Genomic DNA, 25,832 nt, shown 5'->3' on the forward strand with positions numbered 1-25,832 from the left:
AACAAGAGCGAAACTCCGTAAAAAAAAAAAAAAAAAAAGAAAAAAGAAGACTAAATCTTTTTTTAAACAATTTTTAAAATAGGAATAGAGATTAGGTCTCACTATGTTGCCCAGGTTGGTCTTGAACTCCTGAGCTCAAGTGATCCTTCCACCTCAGCCTCCCAAAGTGCTAAGATTCTAGCTGGAAGCCACTGCACCCAGCCTAACCACTCAGTCTTGAATGTTGTGAGATGCGTAGCAGTGGTTTCCATAGCAAAATGATGTGATCAATCTTGGTAAAATTCATTTCAAAATACACTTGCAATACAAACTTAGAAGAGGCAATTTACACAGGATGTTTCACAGACACTTACAGAACACATGAGAAGTATAGCAGCCTTTTCTCTACGTTTCAAAAAAGGCAACACAAAGTAAACACACGCTTTGCCGTATTTTATGATACATCTCCTCTAAGAAAAACAGGCAAGAGAAACACTTAGGCAAATAAGTGGAGGCAGAATGGCAACACAGATGATAAGGAAAACTTGAAAACTGATTTTTGGCCTGTGTTAAGATAAAATGGGCCGTTAGAAGATGAGAAGTTTTACAGAAGGCATGTAGGGGGTTGTGGGGGGTGAAAGGAAAGAGGCTTATGTAATTCTAATACTTATTAACCTGGACCTACTTGTGGAGAGAAACTTGATCTCTTTTCTAGCAGCCTGATTCTTTGTTATAATCAGAAGGTTTAGGAACTACTGGGCCTCACCTCTAGGCTGTCTTTCCTCTGTCCATCCAGTTTTCAGAATTTAATAATATAATGGGGGTGGGGAGGGGACACAGTAGCTGCCAAGTATCTAGGAAACTACAAAGCTTCCTCAGTAAAGTTCCCTAAAATAACTAGGCCAACAGAGACTAGGAAACAAGCTCATCAAGGAAAGACCATAAAAAGTCACTAATTGAAAAATTGGAAAGAACTGCCTGTGTAATCTATTATCTGAAAAATAATTGGATAATGAGACCCATAGGAATAGCCATGAAAAACAGTGGCTCATGCCTGTAATCTCAGCACTTTGGAAGGCCAAGGCAGGCAGATCACTTGAGGTCAGGAGTTCTAGACCAGCCTGGCCAACATGGTGAAACCTTCCCTATACTAAAAATACAAAAAATTAGCTGGGAGTGGTGGCGTACTCCTGTAATCCCAGCTACAAGGGAGGCTGAGGCAGGAGAATAGCTTGAATCCAGGAGATGGAGGTTGCAGTGAGCCAAGAGCGTGCCACTGCACTCCAGCCTGGATGACAGAGGGAGACTACATCTCAAAAAAAAAAAAAAAAAGATATGAAAAACAAGTGACTTATATGGGTGCTTTAAGAAACTGTAAAAAAGGAAATATTTTTGCCAGAGCTTTTTCCAGTCAAAAGCCTCAAGAATCAAGTGTTCCAACAATGTGCTTAAGAAATTATATAAGAAACGCCTTAGAAGCCAGAAGTAGCAAGTTGGAAATCACTAACATATAAGTGGATGTTAATAGTGCTGGTTCACTGAATAAGGAAATTGTTATGAAAACCTTACAACTCAGTACAGAAATTGCCTTCATTCTCTAACATTGCCCCATCCCTATCAAATGAATTCTTCAATTTTGGTATTTATTTTTTATTTCTAGCATTTTTTAATTGATTCTTTTTATACTTCCCATCTCTGTGGTCAACTTCCCCATTTGTTCATGCTCCCCTTTCCCACTAGATCCTTTAGCAGAGGGAATAATTGTGATGGCAGTTACACGAATCCACATATAAGTCAAAACTCCTTAGAACTATACATCATAAAAAGTCAATTTTACTGTGTGCTTATTTACAAAGAATGGGACTCTGGCCTGTTTAAAGCAAATATAATGTATAATAAAGTTAATACATATAAAGAAGTAAAATACATAATAAGCACAAAAGGTAGAAACAAAATAGTATGGTATATGAGGTAGACTGTAATAAGTTAAAATTATAAAATGCTATTTCTAGGCTAGGTTCAGTGGCTCATGCCTATAATCCCAGCACTTTGGGAGGCCAAGGCGGGCAGGTCACCTGAGGTCAAGAGTTGGAGGCCAGCCTGGCCAACAGAGAGAAACCCCATCTCTATTAAAAATTCAAAAATTAGCCAGGTGTGGTGGTGGGTGCCTGCAATCGCAGCGACTCGGGAGGTTGAGGTAGGAGAATCGCTTGAATCCGGGAGGGGGAGGTGGCACTGAGCTGAGATTGCGCCACTGCACTCCAGCCTGGGTAACAGAGCGAGACTCTGTCTCAAAAAAAAACGAAATGAAATGAAATGAAATGAAATGCTATCTCTAGAACAGTGTGTTCTCAAAGTGTGTTCTGCACACCAGCAGCAGCAGCATTACCTGGGGTTAGAGATGAAATTTTCGGGTTCCACCCCAGGCCTAACTGAATCAGAAACTCTGGGGGTGTGGTACCACGATTTGTTTTTCTGTGATTCTGATGTGTGTTAAAGTTTATGAAACATTGCTTTAGAGCAGGGCCAGGAAACTTTTTTCTATAAAGAGCCACATAATAAATATCTTTAGGTTTTGTGAGTCATGTAGTCTCTGTAGCAACTACTTAACTCTGCCGTCATAGCACAAATGCAGCTATAGACGATAAACAAATGAAGGAGAGGGGCTGTGTTTTAATGAAGTGTTATTTATAAAAATAAGCAGCCAGCTGGATTTGGCCCACGGGCTACAGTTTGCCTACCTCTGCTTTAGAGCAACTATTCACACACAGATACAGCTCAAATGGTGAAAAGAAAATACAAGGAAACATTAAAACATAGAGACAGCCCTCACTTTGCATAGTAATATGAGACTATAGAAATGATCATGCAAGCTGAAATTATGTAAAGCACTTTTAATAACCAATGGGAAAAATTATCATTTTGTGACCTTTAATTCTTTTTTTTTTTGTCAAAATATGTTTGGTAAGGGGTGGAGGGGAGGTGTTTTATTGACTGGAAAGATGCACCAGGGAACTTTCTAGAGGTTATAAAAATGTTTTGTTTGTTGTTTTGTGTGGTGGTTACATGAATGTATAGCATTGTCAACATTTATTATACTGAGCATGTGAGATTATGAATTTCATGTATGTAAAGAATATATAATCAAAGATTTTTTAATAGTGCAAAATAAAGGTATGGAATAAAGTCTGCAGTTCATATTAGGTGACTTTCTTATAGCACATAAAACCTGATGTAAATTATGGGGTACCTCCCTGAATCCAAAGAAAAGAGGTGACGGCATTCTAGGGAGAAGAAACAGTGAGGTCATGCAGCTTAGTAAGTTGGGAGAAGGAACAGTTCCATTTGACTAGAGTGAACATTAGGGAAGCGGCAGGAAATAAGGACAGAGAAGTTGCTAAAGACGCATCAGGAATGGCTTTATGTACCAACTTAAGGAATGTGTACTTTATCCTGAGGACGATGAGCAACTTCCTTAATATATTTCAGGGCTTCAGTGTCCCTCTTCTTATAAGGATACCAGTCATTGGATTTAGAACCTATCTGATATGGTTTTTGGCTGTGTCCCCACCCAAAATTTCATCTTCAGTTGTAATCCGCATAATGCCTACATGTCAAGGGCAGGACCAGGTGGAGGTAATTAGATCATGGGGGCATTTGGTCCTATGCTGTTCTTGTGATAGTGAGTGAGTCTCATGAGATCTGATGGTTTTGTAAGGGTCTGGCATTTCCCCTGCTGGCACTCACACCATTCTGCCACCTTTTGAAGAAGGTGCTTGCTTCTCCTTTGCCTTCCACCATGATTGTAATTTTCCTGAGGCCTCCCCAGCATTGCGGAACTGTGAGTCAATTAAATCTCTTTCCTTTATAAACTACCCAGTCTCGGCTATTTCTTCATAGCAGTGTGAGAAAGGACTATTACACCATCCTATCCAGTCTGACCTTATATTAACTTAACTAATATAATACTTTATTTCCAAATAAAGTCACATTCTGAGGTTCTGGGTAGATGTGAATTTTGGGGGCGTACTATTCAACATACCACAACACAAAATAGTGTCCTGCCAAAATTCATATCCACCAGAACTTCAAAATGTGACCTTATTTGGAAACAGGATCTTTATAGATGCAATTAGTTACATATGAGGTCACAGTGATTATGGTAGTCTCTAATCCAACAACTGGTATTCTTATAAGAAGAGGAGAGGACACACAGAGGTATATATAGGGATGAAGGCCATATAAAGACAGAGGTTGAGACTGGATTGAAGGAGCTATAAGCAAAGGAGAATCAAAGGTTTCCAGGAGCCATCAGAAGCTACGAAGAGGCAAGGAAGGGTTTTTTCCTAGAGTCTTCAGCAGGAACATGGGCTTGCCAACACCTTGATTTTGGAGTTCTAGCCTCCAGGACTGTAAAAGAAAAAATTTCCGTAGTTTTAAGCCACCCAGTTTGTGATAATTTGTTAAAGTATGCCCAGGAAACTAATGCAGTGTTTAACCCACATTCTGCTTTCTGCGTTAAGCCTGTGATCGTGGTTTTAAGGCATGTCTAAAAAATCTTTTTTTATTTCTCCCTTCAAGAGGTATACCCTAATTCCTTACCCCTTGAGTGTGGGCTGCACCTAATGACTTGTTTCCAATGAACAGAATAAAGAAGAACTAAGAGTCTTCAAGTCTCCAGCCTTGGAGACCAGGTCAGAGGTTGGCAAACTGTAGGCCACAGGCGGACTGCCTATTTTGTAAATAAAGTTTTATTGGAACATGTCATGCCCATTTATTAGTATATTGTATATGGCTGTTTTTATACGACAATAACTGAGATGAGTAGTTGTGATACAGACTATAAGGCATACAAGCCTAAAATATTTACTATTTAGCACTTTAAGAACAAGTTTGCCAAGCTCTGAACTAGGTCATAAGAAGCACTACAGCTTTTTGCTTGCTGTAAATAACTTGCTCTAGGGGAAGCCAGCTGCCTTGTCATGAGGACACTCAGATGTCCCTGCAGAAAGGCCCACGTGACAAGGAACCAAGGCCTCCTGCAAACAGCCATGTGAGTGAACAATTTTGGAAGTAGTTCCTCCAGCCTTCAGGGGACATCCCTGGTCAACTGCTTGACTGCAACTTAATGAGAGACCCTGAGCCAGAACCACCCACCCATGCTGCTCTGAGATTCCTGCCCCTCAGAGACTGCGTGAAATAATAAATGTTCATTGTTTTAAGTTGTTAAATTTTGGGGCAATCTGCATGCTGCAGTGCACAAGTGATATATTCATCTGTCCCTTCTGCAGTTTTCAGTGCAACCTGCAAGCCGCTATGCGTGTCTTAGCTATGCCACAGGCTTTTGCTATTTTAGAAATATGCTGGGAAATGAAACTTTTATATAAAGAAACTCCAAGATGACATAGAAAAGACTTTCAGGAAACAAAGGACATTGGAAGGCAAGAATATGTTCATAATTCTTCTAACTCTCTAGTACAATATTAGGTATGATTATTGCTACTGATATTAGGTCTATAAATCATGCTAATTTGAGTCATCAGGCAAGATGTTTGTTATGTTACTCACGATTATTTATATATAAAGGAGGAGTATTGGAGTATGCCATTATAATCTTTATTAGGTCCTTTATAAATGCTTTCTATAAATGGAAAGCAAGTTGTCACTAGTTGGAATGGTGTGAAGTTCTGTGGGCATATTAATTTTTTCTTGCTACATAACAATATAATCACAAACTTAGTGGCTCAAAACAATACACATTTGTTGCCTGAGTTACTGGGCATGGCCCAGCTGTGTCCTCCTCTTCAGGTCTCACATAGCTTCAGTCAGGGTTGAGTTCTCATCTGGATGCTCAACTGGGGAACTCAGAGACATAAGTTATTAACACCATTCAGTTCCTTGTGGTTTTAGAGTGTGGTTATAGTACCGAGAACTACAGCTTTTTGGTTTTTTTTTCTGCCTGTTGGCTAAAGTCTGCGCTTAGGTCATAGAGGCCACCACATTTCCTTGCCACAGGGGGTTCCCCAACTTGGCCACTACCCTCCTCATAGCTAGCAAGGGAGCGAAAGACTCCAGACAAGTGCTACAGTTTTATATAGCATAATCACGTATTGTGTGCATGTAATCATGTTCGTCCCAGCACCTTTACTGTATTCTATTGATTGGAACCAAGTATTACACTCAAAGAGAGGGAATCATACAAGGATGTGAACACTAAGGATCATGGAGGCCTCCTTAAAAGTTTGTCTGCCTAATGGGCCTGGAGATTATGCAAATCCTATTTGCAGGGTGGGATTAATGCCTTATCAAAGGTTTCTGTACCTCAAAAGGCAATGGAGTGCCTTGTTTTTATTTTTTCCTCTTCTGTGCTGCAAACAGACCACTCTCAGAAGGGTTTTTGTTTTGTTTTGTTTTGTTTTAGATGGAGTCTCTCTCTGTTGCCAGGCTGGAGTGCAGTGTCATGATCTCTGCTCACTGCAACCTCTGTCTCACAGGTTCAAGTGATTCTCCTGCCTCAGCCTCCTGAGTAGCTGGGACTGCAGGAACACACCACCATGCCCAGCTAATTTTTGTATTTTTGTAGAGATGGGTTTTTACCCTGTTAGAGAGGATGGTGTCGATCTCCTGACCTCATGATCCACCTGCCTTGACTTCCCAAAGTGTTGGGATTACAGGCGTGAGCCACCACACCCGGCCTCTTTTTTCGTAAACGTATATTATACTGCTCTACTATATGCTATACATAGCAGTAGATACCAAACTGAATATGTGCTTGACCCCTTTCCCTTTATGCCCCATCCAGCTTGGAAATATTATTAGCCATTTAATAATCACTTCTTCCACCCCTCATCAGCCTTTGGCCCTTCCTCCTCTGACTATGCCCAACACAGAGGACCTCCTTAATCATATGTTCAGCTGCGATGTTAATTGCTTTGCATCCTCAGTGAGGCCATCATGGCTGACCGGTGGCCTCTCATTTCTGTCTATTGTTTCCCACATTGGCTGTCAAAACCTCTCTTGCTCCATACAGTTCTAAATCTATCACCTTTCCCTTTCACCAGGTGGAAATGGGGTTTTGCAACTTCGTTTCCACTAATCTCATAATTTTTTTTTTTTTTTTTTTAGATGGAGTCTTGCTCTGTCACCCAGGCTGCAGTGTAGTGGCATGATCTCAGCTCACTGCAACCTCTGCCTCCCGTCCTGAGTAGCTGGGATGACAGGCATGCGCCACCTCGCCCAGCTAATTTTTGTATTTTTAGTAGAGAAAGGGTTTCACCATGTTGGCCAGGCTGTTCTTGAACTCTTGACCTCAGGTGATCTGCGAGCCTTAGCCTCCCAAAACACTGGGATTACAGGTGTGAGCCACTGCGCCCAGCCCCATTTCTACTAATCTCATAACCTTTTATTGCCAGCTGCATTTTTCTGTTTCCTTGCAAAAAAGTACACACACACACACACACACACACACACACACGTAAACACATACACCTTCTTCTGGTTAAGGCTTTTCATTCTAAACCTGCCCACCTCCTCAAAGTTTATCCCAGCAGTGACCATCCCTCACTCTAGTGAAAAGACACAGTATCTATTACAGCATAGTGCAGAGGTCCCCAACCTCCTGGCCACTGACTGATACTGGTCTGTGGCCTGTTAGGAGCCAGGCCACACAGCAGGAGATGAGCAGCAGACCAGTGAGCTAATCATCATCTGTATTTACAGCTGCTCCCATCACTTGCATTATTGCCTGAGTTCATCTTGTCAGATGAGCAATGGCATTAGATTCTCATCGGAGCAGGAACTGTATTGCGGTCTGCACATGTGAGGGATCCAGGTTGCATGCTCCTTATGAGAATCTAATGCCCGACGATCTGTCATTGTCTCCCATCTCCTTCAGATGGGACCATCCAGTTGCAGGAAAACAAGCTCAGGGCTCCCACCGATTCTACATTACGGTGAGTTGTATGATTATTTCATTATATATTACAATATAATAATAGAAATAAAGTACACAATACATGTAATGCACTTAAATTATCCTGAGACCACCCCCTCCCATCCCGCCCCGAGTCCATGGAAAAATTGTCTTCCATGAAACTGGTCCCTGGTGCCAAAAAGGTTGGGAACTGCTGGCATAGCTTATTACAGAATCATTTCTAGGCTGTCTTGCTTAAATAAGAAGGGAAAATTGTAATGAGTTTTATTTTTGTTTTACCTCACATACCTATCATTTGTTTGTGGTGAAACATTTAAAATCTATTCTAGCAATTTTCATGTGTGGAATACATTGTTATTAACTGTAGTCACTGTGTATTGTACAAGAGATCTGAACTTCTTTCCAACTGAAATTGTGTATCCTTGACCAATGTCTCCCCAAAACCCCAATAACAATTTTTAAGTTAAAATAATTTAATTAAAATAGCAGTGAATGCTTATTACCTTACCAATTTTTGTAACTTTTCCCAAAAGCAATACATTTGTCCTTCACAGATAATCTAGAAATGTAGATTAAAAGGGAAGAAAATAAAATCACCGGTATCTCTATATCCAGAGACAGGTGTGATACATGATCTCTATCCTTCATCTTTCTGGTCATATATACATGTTAGATCACCTAGTATCTATTATTGTGTTGTAAAATATCCATTATTTTTCACACTTTGTCATGAATATTTTAACCTGTTCTTATACATTTTAGTATATAACCTGTAAAGATTTGAAGTGTTCTATTGAAGAGTTTTATCATAATTTAATACCTTCCATTGTTAGGAGTATTATATTATTCCCAGTTATTTTTGTTTTAAACAATTATGTGATGAAATCCTTGTAGCTAGATTGTTTGGCAAAGTATTGATTATTTATTTAGAATTAATTTCCCAACTTGAATTTTGGGTCAAAAGATTAAAATTTTAAGCCTGCTGATATCTATTGCCAAATTGTACTTCAAAAAAGATGCGGCAATTATTTAACCCTCAGCAGTATATAAGAGTACCTATTTTGCTACACCCTTTCCAAAGGGTGCAAAATTTTTCTTTCTGAATTGCTTGTTCATGAACCTTTTCCTCCTCCTCCCTCTGCTTTGTTAGTATGTTTACCTACCTTGATAATTTTTGAACTCACATTTGTTCAGGTTAGTAAAAGTGAACTTTGTACTTCATTTTTCTAATAGTTTTGAATTGAGGTGTTTGTAACACAAAGGAAGATAGACTTGTTTTTATATATAGGACAGACTAGAAATCATGTATATAGATATACATAGATCAAGCTGTAGCTTTACAAAGCCATTTAATACTGTTCTGTGTAGCTTATTTACTGTGTTTCTTTATACATCTCTATTTACTCTATTTCTTATACATTGCCTTATTGATCATCATTCAGAGGCCTGGAATAATTAATAGTTTAGTTAAAAGTAAAGCATGACGTTGATCTCAGTCTACTTGTCTGACTTATAAATTACTCTTTAATACTAGTGCATTTTTTCTTTCACGTTTTTAAAACATATTTTTCAAGTTTGCAGTAGATGGCAGCAGCAGAAAGCATTCTTTCATTCCATTGAAAATGTCATCAGGCATTTTGAGAGAACAATACAAAAGAACTTGCCCTAAATGTGAAGAACTTGTGATGGGGGCGATTTCAGAAATGTAAATATAGCTGGGTGCAGTGGCTCAAGCCTGTAATCCCCACACTTTGTGAGGCCGAGGCAGTGGATCACCTGAGGTGAGAATTTCGAGACCAGACTGGCCAACCTCGTGAAACCTCGTCTCTACTAAAAATACAACTTAGCTGGGTGTGGTGGTACATGCCTGTAATCCCAGCTACTCAGGAGGCTGAGGCAGGAGAATTGCTTGAACCTGGCAGGCGGAGGTTGCAATGAGCCTAGATTGCGCCATTGCACTCCAGTCTGGGTGACAAGAGCAACATTTCATTTCAAAAAAAAACCAGAAAACCAAAGAAAGAAAGAAATATAAATGTAGCATGAAATTGGTGACTATTCCATAGCCCAGCTAAACAGTAAGCTCCAACAAATACTCTCCTGGGGAAAATGTATTTACTTTTTCAAATGTTGCATTGTTTACTAATTACATTATGTTTTACTGGTTTTCTGGAATTCTATTTTTTTCCTCCTATCTCTTTTTGTATTTACTTATAGTGAAGGCCACTTCAAGACACCAGCCTCTTTTCTAGAGGAATAGCCTTGTGAAGATGACCATTTATTATGGAGCCTTGAGAAATTTAATAAACTAAAAATACATGCTAAGAAAATGTGGCCTTTTTAGAACACTGCTTCCATTATGAATGTTCTTTAATTGAGCTTCATTTTGGTCATTTTGCAGTTTAGGCCCAATATGTCTCTTGAGTATTTATAACAGTTTTCTCTAGATCATGATATTCCCCCTAAAGTTAGACAAGCATTTTTTGTAATCCACTTGTGACAGGATCAAGCAACACTACCACAGGTGACCTATGGACAGGCGTGCTTTTCTTTCCAAACTATACTGGCAGGTAGATATTCTGTCGCATAGACCAGAGAGGTGGCTATAAGATAGGCCTGGCCAGGCATGTTGGCTCATGCCTGTAATCCCAGCACTCTGGGAGGCCGAGGCGGGTGGATCACGAGGTCAAGAGATTGAGATTATCCTGGCCAACATGGTGAAACCCCGTCTTTACTAAAAATACAAAAATTAGCTGGGTGTGGTGGCGCGCGCCTGCAGTCCCAGCTACTCAGGAGGCTGAGGCAGGAGAATCGCTTGAACCCAGGAGCTGGAGGTTGCAGTGAGCTGAGATAGCACCACCATACTCCAGCCTGGGTGACAGAGTGAGACTCCATCTCAAAAAAAAAAAAAAAATGCCTAGCGGTTATGGGTTTTGAAAAAAAAAGAGGAGCACTTGGTACTCTGGTCGGTTGAAAGGTAATGGTGATTTCAAAGGCAGAGAAATGAGATTGTTCTGAACTAGGAGCAAGCAGAGCCTGTAAGAATATGGTACTGTCATCAGTGGCTTCCATTTCTACCTATTCGTTTTTTTTAAATTTTAGACTCAAGGGGCACATGTGCAGTTTTGTTACATTACTGTACTGTGTCATGCGGGCGTTTGGGCTTCTATTGAACCCCTCACACTAATATTGAACTTAATACCCAGTGGATGGTTTTTCAGCCCTTGCTTTCCTCCCTCCTTTCTCAGTGTATCTTATTTCCATCTTTATGTCCACGTGTCCCCATTGTTTAGCTCTCGCTTATAAGTGAAACATGCAATATTTGGTTTTCTGTTTCTGCATTAATACACTAAGGATAATGGCCTCCAGCTGCATCCAAGTTGCTGCAGAGAACACGACTTCATTCTTTTTATGGCTGTGTAGTATTCCATGGTGTATATGATCTACCCAGTCTTAAGACTATCTCAAAATGAGAAAGAACAGATTGGGATTCAACTAACTGAAGATGTTCTGGAGTGGTTTTCAAGAATTGTATTTTGGAGTGAAGAATTTTTTCACCCGTAGCTGCCTTATGGTAACTCTCCTTTCACATCTCCCTAAAACACCCTTCTCTTCAGTTGGCTTTAGCATGCTGTGTGCATACAGTGCAGTAGGCAGAAACTCTTTCTCTTCAGCAAGGACACAACTTACAAGGGAGGTTTCTGGCAAAGAATGTCTATTGTTGGCCAGGCTTGGTGGCTCACGCCTGTAATCCCAGAGCTTTGGGAGGCTGAGGCAGGTGGATCTCCTGACGTCAGGAGTTTGAGACCAGCCTCACCAACATGGAGAACCCCGTCTCTACTAAAAATACAAAATTAGCCGCACGTGGTGGTGCGCGCCGGTAATCCCAGCTACTCAGGAGGCTGAGGCAGGAGAATCGCTTGAACCTGGGAGGCGGAGGTTGTGGTGAGCCAAGATCGCACCTCTGCACTCCAGCCTGGGTGACAAGAGCGAAACCCCGTCTGAAAGAAATAAAAAGAATCCTATTGTTGGTTAGTCAGCACAAGGGAGACCGCTAGGCCAAAGGCTTCTGAGGTGGTTTTTAGCGGATTAAAGCATCAAAATTTTCCAGGCCAAGGAAAAAGCAGACATTTTTATAAGAGTGTAAAATATATTTCCAGACTCTAGCATGTTTTGTTAGGTTCAGCAGAGCACTTATGAATTGGTTGAAGGATTCTGGAATCATATTTTCTGTGCTTCTAAAGCACTTGTGTTAGCAGGAGACAAACTGCTTCTATGACACTTTTGTGACCATTTTCACTTGCATCTTGTTGGCTCTCTGACTATAATTGCTTGGGTCTGTGTTCCTTGTTTGCTCATCCTTGTTTTAGTCATACTGTTGGTATACTAGTATTTTCTTTTATGTTAGATTGCAGATACTTTTGAGACAAAATATGTGATTTTTCAATAAGGTACCATCTCACACCCATCAGAATGGCTATTATTAAAAAGTCAAAAAATAACAGATGCTGGCAAGGTCACAGAGAAAAGGGAACGCTTACACACTGTTGGTGGGAATGTAAATTAGTTCAACCATGGGGGAAAGCAGTTTCGCAATTTCTCAAAGAACTTAAAACAGAACTACCATTTGACACAGCAATCCCATCATTCAGTATATACCCAAAGGAAAATAAGTTGTTCTGCCATAAAGACACATGCATATGTGTGTGTCATTGCAGCCCTCTTCACTATAGCACAAACATGGAATCAAACTATCAACAGTAGACTGGATAAAGAAAACGTGATACATATACACCATGGAATACTACACAGCCATAAAAAAGAATGAGATCGTGTTCCGTGCAGCAACACGGGTGGAGCTGGAGGCCATTATCCGAAGTGAACTAACACAGGAACAGAACACTAAACACCACATGTTCTCACTTATAAGCAGGAGCTAAACATTGAGTACACATGGACAAAGACACGGGGAGCCTATTTGAAGGGAAGATGAGAGGAGGATGCAGACTGAAAAACTACCTATTGGGCACCTGGGTGATGAAATCCTCCGTACACTGAACACTCACAACACACAATTTATCTATATAACAAACTTGCACATGTATACCTTAAACAAAAATAAAAATTTTTTAAAATGTGATTTTAAAAAATTCTTGTTGGGTTTGCTTTCGAATTGAGAGCAGTTTTCTATGTCCCAGGAGTACTGAGTGAATCTTAACTGACTCTGCCCAAGAAAGAAGAGGCAATATTAGTGATCACTGTTATCTGCAGATGGGATGATGCAATGCAAAGAAGATCCCGAGAGACCCGTAATCAATTGCTGGCTCTGCCATGAATTCCAAGACTATGGACAAATCTCTGAGCTTTTGTTTTATTCATGTGTTAAAAAAAAAAAAAAAAAGACAAAGACAGGCCAGGCATGGTGGCTCATGCCTGTAATCCCAGTACTTTGGGAGGCTGAGGTGGGCGGATCACTTGGGGTCAGGAGTTTGAGACCAGCCTGGCCAACATAGTGAAACCCTGTCTCTACTAAAAAATACAAAAATGAGCTGGGCGTGGTGGCAAGTGCCTGTAGTCTCAGCTACTTGGGAGGCTGAGGCAGGAGAATCACTTGAACTCAGGAGGTAGAGGCTGCAATGAGCCAAGATCATGCCATTGCACTTCAGCCTGAGTGACAAGAGGAAAACTCTGTCTCCAAAAAAAAAAAAAAAAAGACAGAGTAAACTGGGTTTTAAGATTCTTCCAGTATCTTGATTCCCGGAGTAATTCATTCTCAGACTGTCTGGAGCAATCATTCACTTATCTCATTTAAGAAATAGCCATGTAACACCAAGTTACAGGATATCATCGTTGGAATAGAGTAAGTAGTAGTTACAAAGTCTCAAAAAATTTGGTGCCTCATAAAAGGAAGGATGCTCATCATTAGCATTTCTAAAGTAGGCAGGTAATTCAGGACAGCTAGATAGCTTTGATTCATTAGAATATTCAAAGCCCAGGGTTACGTCTGTTCATTGTTCTGCCATTGCCTAGGTTGTCATCATCATCTGCATGGTAGAAGTTGACTCAGCCTGGCAATGGGGAAAAGGAGTCCAGGACAGCAGCTTCATCTCTAAAGAGACCTGAAAGTTGCAAACGTCACTCTCACTCATGACTCATTAACTAGAACTTAGTCATGTGGTCACGTGTACAGCCAGGAAAGTAAAGAAATCTTGAGCTGAGTGGCCATATACCCACCTAAAACTTTAAAAGTAGGAGGGGGGCTCAAGGATTCTCTTACCAAAAGGAAAGAGGAAAGACTGGATGTTGGAGGACAATCTCTACCACTATACCTTGTTATAATTTTAAGGCACTAAAATAATTTTTATTTTCCTATATATTATGTTTCTTGTCTAGTGAAATAGGCTGAGATAAGGATCTTGGATATACACCAGCATATGTTATCTTGAATATAGATGGCATGCACTAAAAATATGCATACTTGATTTATATATTGGTTTTCAGAGTATCTAAGTAAGCACTGTGGCCAGCCCCTTTCCTCACTCCTATATTCTCCTGTATCTATTTATTTCTTGTATAATGAATGTTACCTGTACAGCTTTAATTCTCAACCTAGTTGAACAGACTAGATTGGAACCTATGAAGTAAAATTTTAAAAATACAATATAAATTGATTGATTTGGGGCAGGTTGCAACTAGTAGTAACTGCTTTATTTCTTTCTTTCTTTCTTTCTTTTCTTCTTTTCTTTTCTTTCTTGAGATGGAGTCTTGCTCTGTCACCCAGGCCGGAGCGCAGTAGTGCGATCTTGACCCACTGCAACCTCCACCTACCTGGTTCAAGCCATTCTCCTGGCTCAGTCTCCTGAGTAGTTGGGATTGCAGGCACCTGCCACCTTGCCTGGCTAACTTTTGTGTTTTTGGTAGAGACTGGGTTTCACCATTTTGGCCAGGTTGGTCTTGAACTCCTGACCTTGTGATCCACTGGCCTCGGCCTCCCAAAATGCTAGGATTACAGGAGTGAGCCACCACACCCAGCCACAACTACTATCTTTTAATACTTGAGGTGAAGATATAACTATCCTATTTTGGGATAGTTTGATTGCCTGTAATGGAAAACAAGAGCTTTGCAATGTGACTTCATTATTTAATTTTAAGTGTATTTCCTGGACATAACATATAATTACATTAATGAGTACACTTTAAAACAGAGTTCTTCCCTCAAAGATTTTTGGGTTCTGCTCCCTCTGTCCCCTTCACCAGTGTTAATTGTAAAGAGATTACTTTAGTGCTGGGTATTGTTAAAAGAAAAACTTCAGCCAAATTAAATTAAAGGAGTTGAATTGAGCAATAAATGATGCGTGAATCCAGCAGCTCCCAGAGCCACAGCAGATTCCGAGACTCCAGTGCAGCCATGGGGTGGAAGAGGATTTGTGGACAGCAAAAGGAAAGTGACAGTACCGCAAACGGAAGCGAGGTGCAGAAACGCTGGGTTGGTTCCAGCTCGGCATGTGCCTTATTTGAACGTGGTGTTGACAGTGGCTACATTTGATTGGCCAAAACTCAGCGATTGGCACAGGTGTGGGCTACAGTTGGTTTACACCTCCACTTGTTATAGTTTATGACATACAGAAAAATCTTTAGTCCGAACTTAAATACATAAGGAGGCAGCTTTAGGCTAAACTTGCTGTAACAGTATGACTCTACATAGTATGGACCTGCTTATGGATGGTCATATAAGGCTCATTTTAAAAACTGACTACACAGTTTACTGATTCAGTGTTAATATCATCTTTGACTTCCAGTTCTTCACTTGCTGTACTTACACACTCTAATCTTATCTTAGAATGAAAAGCACTAGTCTGTGCCTTACCAGTTTTACATTTGACATGGACCTTGGGGAAATTGTCCCTGCTCTCTTATATCCAGTTTCCCCAAATTCTTCCCTTTTCAGGTCTACCTCCTTATTAGAACTGACTATAACCACCCCCCACTTCCACCCCCCGCAAATGGTCATTCCATCAAAGAGAAGAAAGACTTAATTCAAGCTCTGGGTAAGAGTGTGGCAGTGCAAACTGAGGATAGTAGAGCAGACTGCAGCATCAGGACAGGCTGTGTTTGTGTAAGGACAAGCCTTTATTCCCTTCACAAGCGTGCCAACTTGCCAAAGATAAGTAAAACATAAGACTCGCCTGTAGTCTGGTCTGGGAAGATCGGTTCTTGGCCTTAACTCAGCCTCACTTCACATTCCCAGAGCTCTTGATGAGCCTCAAATTGAGGCATCTTTATTCTTGTCATATTTGTCTCCAACGGACTTGGATGTTTCCCTAAGGGACAGGATTTATCTATCTGCTAAGGGTCTGCTCTTACCTCTCTATGTCAACAGAAGGCAGCAGAGAGCATCACCCGGCAGCCTAACCTGTAGGCTTCAAATGGGGCAACGGCAATCCAAGTGCCTAGGGAAGCAAATGCATGGGGAGTGCATCCATTGCCCCCATTCAAAGCCTGTAGGTTAGGTAACCGGGTGATGCTCTCTCTCTCTGCTGCCCTCTGTTGACATAGAGAGGTAGGAGCAGACCCTTAGCAATAAGTCCTGTCCCTTAGGGAAACATCTAAGTCCCTTGGAGACAAATATGACAAGATAAAGAGGCCTCAGTGAACAACACTGGGACTGTTACAAGCATGGGGGGAGCGTATTAAATGTGTTGCTGTGTGTAGGATGGCCCCATGCAAGGAAGACTATTCTTGCCCCCAAATTTCAGTGACCTTTCTTCTAGTATTGTTTCCCAAATTCAAGTAAAACGTTCCTGTCTACCCCACTAATTTAACATCCTACACCATTTTGTGTAGTTACCCGTCTCACCAAAGGTGTTTGATACTTAGAAACTGGCTTTTCAATCTTTGCATTGCCACTTCTTAAAAATGTACCTTTAATTTTACTCATTGGATGATGAAAGATGGGTCTTTAAAGGGGGAGGCTTAAGGGGTAATGGGTAGAATTTAAAAGTATAGTCAGTTTTCAGTAAATTACAGAGGGTAGATAAAAGCTATATTAGATGAGCCAATCTCCCTGGGGCTCTTATTTTTTCACATGTGAGATGGAACCAACAACCACCCTATTTTAAAGACATTTGTAAACTCTAAAGTGCAGTACAAGATTGTTTACAAAGAAAGCGTAAGACCAGAATTTGCTCCCAATTATTATTTCTGGAATTTAGATATCTGAAACTCCAAAAGAGGGCAATATAATGAAGATACTTTAAGGCTGGGCACAGTGGCTCACGCTTGTAATCCCAGCACTTTGGGAGGCTGAGGTAGGTGGATCACTTGAGGTCAGGAGTTAGGAACTAGCCTGACCAACACGGCAAAATGCTGTCTCTACTAAAAATACAAAAATTAGCTGGGTGTGGCGGTGCGTGCTGTAATCCCAGCTACGTGGGAGGCTGAGGCAGGAGAATTACTTGAACCTGGGAGGCAGAGGTTGCAGTGAGCCAAGGTCATGCCACTGCACTCCAGCCTGGGTGACAGAGCAAAACTCCATCTCAAAAAAAGAAAAAAGAAAAAATTTAGCAAAGCATGGTGATGTACACCTGTAATCCCAGCTACTTGGGAGGCTAAGGCAGGAGAATTACTTGAACCCGGGAGGCAGAGGTTGCAGTGAGCCAAGATTACGCTGCTGCACTTCAGCCCAGGAGATAAAGTGAGTGAGACTCCATCTCAAAAAAACCAACCCAACCAAAAACAAAGAGAACTTAGAATTGACCTTAAAATGGAAGTCAGAAAAAGGATAGGTCACAGGTAAAATATGCTTTATAACCTTTGAGTAGAGAGAAATAGAAAAATAAGAGATTCACAGCTATTATCTGTCAACCACAGAATAGGAATAAGCTATGAGAAAATGCCTGAAGTTCAGAAATTTAAAATATGTGTTTTATAGTTTTGATTATGAGGTTATTGAGTGATGTAACTAACATTGTTTACCATGTTGAGGTGCTATGCTATACCTATAATTACTTCCATTTTTCAGTAAGTCACAGAACGTTAAGTAACCTTGCCCAGGGCTTCAGAACTAATATATCTTAAAGCCTGGATAAATTGAGATAAATGGTAAAAAGATTTATGTGAAAGTCACTGACTTCAAAATACCAAAGACAGACCTTGCTGTTGAGAGGAAGTATTGGGTCTTAAAATGTTGAACTTTTGCTGATGACGAAGATAATAATAATGAAGTGTAAACACCATGGAAGAGTTAGAAGACAGAATTTGAAAGTTAATTTACCAACATATTGAAATTGTTGGTGTCAGAAAAGGAACTCTCATAGTACAGGGAGTCTGATTTTAATTTGTTCTTTTCTGAATATGATGAACGCGAATCAATTAGTGACATTGTGTTATCAAGGACCTTTTGGCTGCAAGTGACAGAAACCTGTATCAGTCTGGTTTAAGTTTGTTTGTTTGTTTGTTTTTTAAAGTGAGTAGGGAAGAAAGGGATTGATTGGGTTATGTAATTGGGAAGTCCAGCAGAGTAACTGGCTTCAGACAAGACTGAAGTTAGATGCCCAGTGACCTTTTTCAGGAATCAGTCTTCTTTCCTTTATCTCTGGTCTGCTTTCCTCTGCCCTCCATATGGATGGAGATGACAGCCCTCTGCCTACTTGTCCTTAAAGCTAGTATCCTGAAGAAACAAATGTTCAGCCCCCCCCCCATAGTTGTCAAAAATCCTGGGGATGACTCAGATGATTCTTATTGGCTGGCTTGGAGGGTGTGTCTATCCTTTCCCTAATTATCACCACCAGGGAGCTGAGTTGGCCAGCCGTGTGCCACATGCTCACTCTTAGAGCGCTCGCTCACTTCAGACGGGGTCATCTCCATCTGAACCACGTGACTAAAAGCGGGAGAGAGAGAGTTCCTTCAAATGGGGCTGGTGTAGGGGCAGACTTTAAAAGACAGATATCCACTACTCTGATGTTTTGGTCTTTAATTACATTGCCCGCAATGTGTGGCTAAAGTGGAAATGCCAACTTGTGTCTAGCTGAAGAAGGGAAGAAATTAAAACAGGATCAAAAGAATAGAAGCTAGACAGTTAAGAGGGTTTTATTGTATTTTTTTTAACATGAGCTCTAAGAAACTAGTATGAATCCTATGTGGATGAGTAATGTATAAAGTCTTCTTTTGCTCTTTCAACGTATAAAGTACCTTTATGACTCAGTATATTATCATTATTTTATTCATTTCTCTCTCTCTCTCTCTCTCTCTCTTTCTTTCCTTTCCTTTCCTTTTCTTTCTTTCAACAGAGTCTCGCTCTGTCGCCCAGGCTGGAGTGCAGTGGTGCAACCTCTGCTCACTGCAACCTCCAACATCTGGGTTCAAGTGATTCTCCTGCCTCAGCCTCCTGAGTAGCTGGGACTACAGGCATGTGCCACCACGCCCTGCTAGTTTTTTGCATTTTTAGTAGAGACGGAGTTTCACCATGTTAGCCAAGATGGTCTCAGTCCCCTGACCTCATGATCCGCCTACCTTGGCCTCCCAAAGTGCTGGGATTACAAGCGTAAACCACCAAGCCCAGCCTCAGTATATTATTTTTAATCCTACAAGGGTTTGGTTTATGGTACTTTGCCAGAATTAGTATGTTATGGAATAGTGTATTTTGGGGATGGCAAATATTTTATTAATTGAGAAATCCATCTGCTTTTGATTTGCTTCAGTGCATTTGCATTGTCAATCAGAGAAGAATCCTTCCATCCCTCATTTGCAGTCATCCTTTTGACAGGAAGAACACATTAAAGCTTCATTAAGCTGTTAAGATTTATTCTAAATAGCATATAAAATCTCAAGCAATTGCTTTTCTCCAGCTGGCTAGAGGTTTTATTATCCTTTAATAAAAAATATTGAATAGTTAAAATCCAAGTAACTCACGATATTCTTTAAAGTTTGCCATAATACGTACCTTTAATATAAAGATGATTGTAGAATTTAACATGAGGCTTTAATCTTTTTAAAAGTTTACAGATACGTATTCAGTGCAAATTTTATTTATAGAGTGCCTTTTCAAAAAGAGTTTGAAGTGCTTATCATTAAGAAAGAATATGTATAATAACATTAACAATAGAGAAATCCAGCCCAAAACAAGGAAGAGAAAGCAAGTATGCATGTAAATATATACTTTCGTGATTAGCATATTTTAAAGCATATGAATTTTAAAGTTGACTCTGAGCTTTCCAGAAGCAGGGTCGAAAAAATGAAAATTCAGTGGATTACATTTTTATCATTTAAAAGGTAGACAGACACCTAATAATTCTTCAAGACCAGAAAATCTTTTTTTTTATATTAAGTTGTAAAACGAATTCCTCATGTGAATTCCTTATATGGGAGATATCATTCAAGATAATGGACAACACAGAAGCAATATGAATCTTCCTCATAATTATTTAATAAAAACAAGACCATAACACTCAAGGATAGTTATTTTGCTAAGGGGTATTAGGCTAATGAAATTTAGATCTCATGTAGCTTTCTGATGATCTCCCTTGACACAAGGATAGATTTGAGTGATACTTATAAGAATGTTTCCCCTTAGATGTTTCTTAAAAATCACTTTCTCAGATAGGCATTTAATGGGAGCTGGACAGAGGAAAAATGAAAGTACTGTATAATAGTAATCTGCTGAGGTCTTTGAATATTGAAATTCTGTTGTTGACCGAGGCTCTGTATGCTTTGGAATAGAAATAGGGTTAACATTCTGATATGAAATGGAGAATTCTGACCAATATTCCCAACTAGGAGATAGATTGTTTTCCAAATTAGTTCACATCATTTTATACAAACTACATCTTTATGTAGAAAACTGTAGCTGCTTTTTAAAAACAACGAACAGAGCTCTTGATCAGCTAGCATAACTACCTGAAGGTTCCCCTGACCTGTTTCAGAACTCCAGAGAGTATTCCTCAATCACCTGAAGGAAAATGACGTGGATGAACTTTTCTTTAGAAGATGGGTCACTAATAGATATTTTTAGAATTTCCCGAAAAGAATTTTGTATTAGTCTGTTTTCACGCTGATGTTAAAGACATACCTGAGACTGGGCAATTTACAAAAGAAAGAGGTTTAATTGGACTTAGTTTCACATGGCGAGGAAGCCTCACAATCATGGCAGAAGGCAAGGAGGAGCAAGTCAAGTCTTACGTGGATGGCAGCAGGCAAAGAGAGTGAGGAAGACGCAAAAGCAGAAACCCCTGATAAAACTATTAGATCTTGTGAGACTTATTCACTACCATGAGAACAGTATGGGGGAACTGCCCCCGTGATTCAGTTACCTCCCACCGGGTCCCTCCCGCAACATGTGGGGATTATGGGAGTACAATTCAAGATGAGTTTTGGGTGGGGACACAGAGCCAAACCATATCAGATCATTCAAACTTTATTATAAGCAAAATAAAGATGTTGTATTCTTTCCTGTGGTTCTGATTCCTGGATCTGCACAGTTGAAATTTCCATTGTTGAGAGAGTAGCAGGGTCTCAATAACAAAATAAAACCAGCTACCATTATCATATACTGAGTATCTTCTGTATGTGGGTATGTGTGCAACTCTTTACATGTGTTATAATATTACTTTAACCTTCACATGGTCATAAGGCTATTATTATCCCCATTCTAATAACGAGAAAACAAACTCAGGTTTACCTGAATATTCATAACTAGTAAGTGGCAGAAACATGATTTGAGCCCAGATCTCTTTACCAGCTTTTAACCACTACACACTGTTGCCTGTGAAGGAAATTTGAGTCTCCATGTATTAGCATTTGAGATCACTAAACTCTTACTTTTTCCTGGTATTTTTGACAAAAATTGCCCATGGATCATGATTCTTTGGACTTGATTCTGACTTAAATGAGTTGTTTTCCTTTTTTAAAAACACCTTTTTTTCTCAGAAAACCTCCAAAACTAGAATAGCTTATATTTTTATAGCAGAATTATTGTACCTTAATTTCTATATATAGATTTGTATCTAATAATGAGTTTTAAATATCTTCTTTGAAAATCAGACCAGAGTCATTTTCCTGATCTGTTTCAGAACCCCAAAGAATATTCCCCAACCACCTGAAAGAAAATGACCTGGATTAACTTCAGTTATTACTGAAGTTTGAGGAGATTCATTTGATTCTTAAAAGAGCTTACTCACCTTGAAAATGGCTTTGTGGTCCTCCACACTTAGTATGCCCACGTACTGAAATTAAAAATTACTTGGGACTTGGCTTTTTATCTCTAGAGTTGCATTGTTCCATACCATAGCCACCAGCTACAGATGACTGTTTTGGGAGTTAAATAAATTAAAATCACATTACATTAAAAATTCACTTCCTCGAGAACACTAGCCATCTTTCAAATACTGTACCCAGTAGTTGCATGTGGCTAGTATATTAGTACAGATTATGGAACACTCCATAATCACAGGAAACTCTCTTGAACTGAACTTCTCTAGAATGTGCATTTTTCATGCCTTTATCTCCCTTTGTACCTTCTGCTTCTAAAACGATAATGACTTCCTCCAAGACTGACTTCTGTATCTTCCATAATTTGGTGAGACAGCTTATCTTTCCAATGACTGCCCATGATCGTTGACATGGAGGAGTCTTTGTCGGCCCAGTTGATGTTTCTGTGGTATAGGAAGCATACTAACCAAGGCCACCTTTATCTTACTAAAGTGGCAAGTCCATAAGGCCAGCTAGTTTTTATTTTCCAGGTTATATATTGAGCCAAGAATCTTAGGTGCTGTTATTAGAAGCATTTATAGAGCCTGTGTTGTTGAATTGCTTCAGAGACTACTCCCATTCCTAGTGGACTTATTATTGGTAATTATGTTGCTGTCACACCTTACAGCAAATGTATTAACTTTTGAAGCAGCTTTAGCCTTTTTTTTTTTTGAGAGGTAGTTCTCGCCCTGTTGCCTGGGTTGGATTGTAGTAGTGTGCCATCTCAGCTCACTGCAACCTCTGCCTCTTGGGTTCAAGTGATTCTCCTGCCTCAGCTTCCCAAGTAGCTGGGATTACAGACGTGCACCACCATGCCCAACTAATTTTTGTATTTGTAGTAGAGACAGGGTTTCACCATGTTGGCCAGGCTGGTCTCAAACTCAAGACCTCAGTTGATCTACCTGCCTCGGCCTCCCAAAGTGCTAGGATTACAGGTGTGAGCCACCACACCCGGCCAGCTTTAGATATCTTTAAAGAAAAGAAAATCAGCTTTATTGAGATATAATTGACAAAAAGCTGTAGATATATAATGTATACAACTTGGCTGGGCGCAGTGGCTCACATCTGTAATTCCAGCACTTTGGGAGGCTGAGGAGGGAGGATCCTTTGAGCCCAGGAGTTTAAGACCCACCTGGGCAACATGGTGAGACCCCATCTCTACAAAAACTTATTTAAAAATTAGCCAGGCATGCTGGTACATGCCTGTAGTCCCAGCTACTTGGGAGGCTGAGGCTGGAGGATTACTCGAGCCCAGGAGTTTGAGGTTGCAGTGAGCTCTGATCACACTACTGCACTTCAGCCTGGGTGACAGACAGAGCGAGACCCTGTCTCCACAATAAATAAATAACATATACACACACAGCTTGATGTTTTTTGGGTATCTTATTAAGTTTGCTTCTTTGCCTCTTTCTATTAGCCTGTATTGTTTTGGAAGAAAAAAATGTTTTTCATAAATCTGATTCTTTTAATGTATCCTGATTGGCTTTGGTCACTGTTAAAAGAAATAGAGATGTATATTCTTCATCTTTCCATTTGTTGGTTCTTAAATAATGTTGTACACTCAGGCCTACTGGGCATGCACCAATACCGTATTTGCCTTGAACACTCTCCCATATTACATGGGTAAGCTTCTTTGGTCTATCTTTTTTGTAATGTTATTCCACAATAAGCTCCTTTAGGGAAATTTGTTGGCTATGTTGTTTGCCAACAATATTCTATTGCTTCAATATATACAGTACACTGAATATCTTTGCTGTGTGCAAAATAGTCCTGAAACGTTTTCCTTTGCCAAATGAGCTAAGAAGTGTGCAGTACTTACTAGAGGCCAGGTTTGGACCCTCCAGAACCACACAGAAAACAGGCAACCACTTTCCTTCTCTCACAGTTGTGTAACTAATCTGATTGAGAAAGACAGCAGATCTCTGTTCAGAATGTTCTTGGTCACTGGACACCTCATAACTGAAGCTTTATATTAACCATGATTGTTCTAGTTTCAAGGATTTGAGGCCATTTCCCAAGTTCAGAAAAATCATGATCAGTATTTGTCAAGTATTAGCCGTTGTGAGGTGTAGTGATGAGGAGTAGGGACAATAAATATATTCATCTCCAATTTTGTAAAACTGAAAAGTGTAAAAATAAAGAAGCAAGAGATGCCTTTTGAGTGAATTTAATACAGCTGCTTTTGTTGTTAATAATAAAACATCTTACTGAAACCAAAATTTGCTCAAAGTTTTCATTAAGCACCCTTTTGGAGCTGTGTCTTAATTGACTGCCAGAAGTTGAATAAACCAATGAGGAAACGCTGTACCCTTCTTAAAAGTAGCAGCAAGTTTTTCTTCCATATCCATTTTTGATACAACATGAAGGTCAGCAAGATGTTACTGCTATACAAAACAGTTACATTCATGTAATACTATTTTCCATATTTCTGTTTTCTTAGTTACTAGATTATTGTTCCCATGCATCCTTCCCTTAATTTTCCTTTTACAAGTCGTGGTGGGCCAGGCATACATATCCACTAGTCTGCCAGTTTTAGAAATAGTTTATCTGACTTTGATTTGTTTTGATTGCATCAGGCATATTGCTGAACAGTAAGAAAAGGGTTAAAGAAAAGAGCTCTAATGAATAAAAGATGGGATTTCTTCTATATGCATTTTTGTTAGCCTTGATTCCACCGAAATTCTATTTTGATTCTTTCATTCAATAGCAATAATAATGTTTTTATGACTATCACAGCTTGAAACATACACACACTCACTCTCTCTCTCTTTCCCTCGCTCTCTCTCAGTCTCCGTCCCTCCCTCCCTCTCCTCAAGCTGCCAGTCTGTCTTAAGGCAGTGGCAGATGCCTGATTGGCGGGCTCTGTTTATTCTGTGACCAGATTCCTTCTAAAAGAAGGAAGGCCAAGTCTGCCTGAAGCCTATTGGCCAGGCCTACTCCGGACCCGCCCCCCTTTTTTTTCGTGGCACACAGCAAAGCGAAGTCTGTGCGGAATCCTAAACCAGCCCAATTTACATCCATTCATGAATCTGTGACGTCAGCAAGCCTTCGGGCTCCTTTGCGGTGGGCTGGAGGATTGTGTGGGTGGAATCCCCCTCCCCGTTATTTTTCTAATCCTGCAAGGCTTTTAAAATTAACCTTACATCTTTTCAAAGCAAGAAAATGGAACAGCATGTGTAGGAATTCTTCGTTGTTGTGAGTATTGCACTCTGTTTTTCCTGTTTCATCAGCATTTATTTCACAAGGACGGACGGGAGAACGTGTTTGTGATTTGAGGTGATTAGAAAGCTGATATTATTGAGGGCGAGACGGAGAGACAGGGGCAGAGAGAAACCCGAAACCCTGTTACGACGAGCAGCCTCTGAAACTGACAGCTGGTTTTCCTTCGCTTGTCTGCCTGCTAGACGGGGGCATTTTTCATTTACGGTTCTGCACGTTACCTCGGATGCCTGCTTGGCTTTCCTTAAAGGGAGATTCATTTGTCTGAGAGGTGATTTGGATGGTATTGGCGGAAAAGCTCAGCACAGCAGAAAGGTGCTGAGAGAAGCGGGGCCCGCAAGACCGCGCAGGTTCTGTCCTGCGGGGGCACTTGTCTTCCTTGCGACCGTCCTTTCTGCCGGTCTTCACCCTTCACCTTGCCTTTGTTTCACAGTTGTGTAACAGTCAGTGTCTTGCGATT

The 25,832-nt window shown here is 40.2% G+C and overlaps 1 protein-coding gene across 6 annotated transcripts in view; it reads left to right on the top strand.

Moving 5' to 3' along the window:
- The window catches only part of MAP3K13 (mitogen-activated protein kinase kinase kinase 13), a 186,953-nt gene that overhangs the window by 46,636 nt on the left and 114,485 nt on the right, over positions 1-25,832 (top strand). For 3 of the 6 annotated variants that reach the window (XM_037741952.1, XM_037741953.1, XM_017538390.2), the window contains exon 1: positions 25,100-25,348. The exons of the other annotated variants lie outside the window; for them this stretch is intronic. The gene's annotated coding sequence lies outside the window, so the exon portion shown is untranslated. Of the gene's footprint in view, positions 1-25,099; positions 25,349-25,832 lie in introns of those variants that run through there. 6 annotated transcript variants of the gene reach the window in all.

The sequence above is a fragment of the Cebus imitator genome, unplaced genomic scaffold (genome assembly GCF_001604975.1).
Source record: "Cebus imitator isolate Cc_AM_T3 unplaced genomic scaffold, Cebus_imitator-1.0 Scaffold111, whole genome shotgun sequence".
Classification (NCBI taxonomy): Eukaryota; Metazoa; Chordata; class Mammalia; order Primates; family Cebidae; genus Cebus; species Cebus imitator.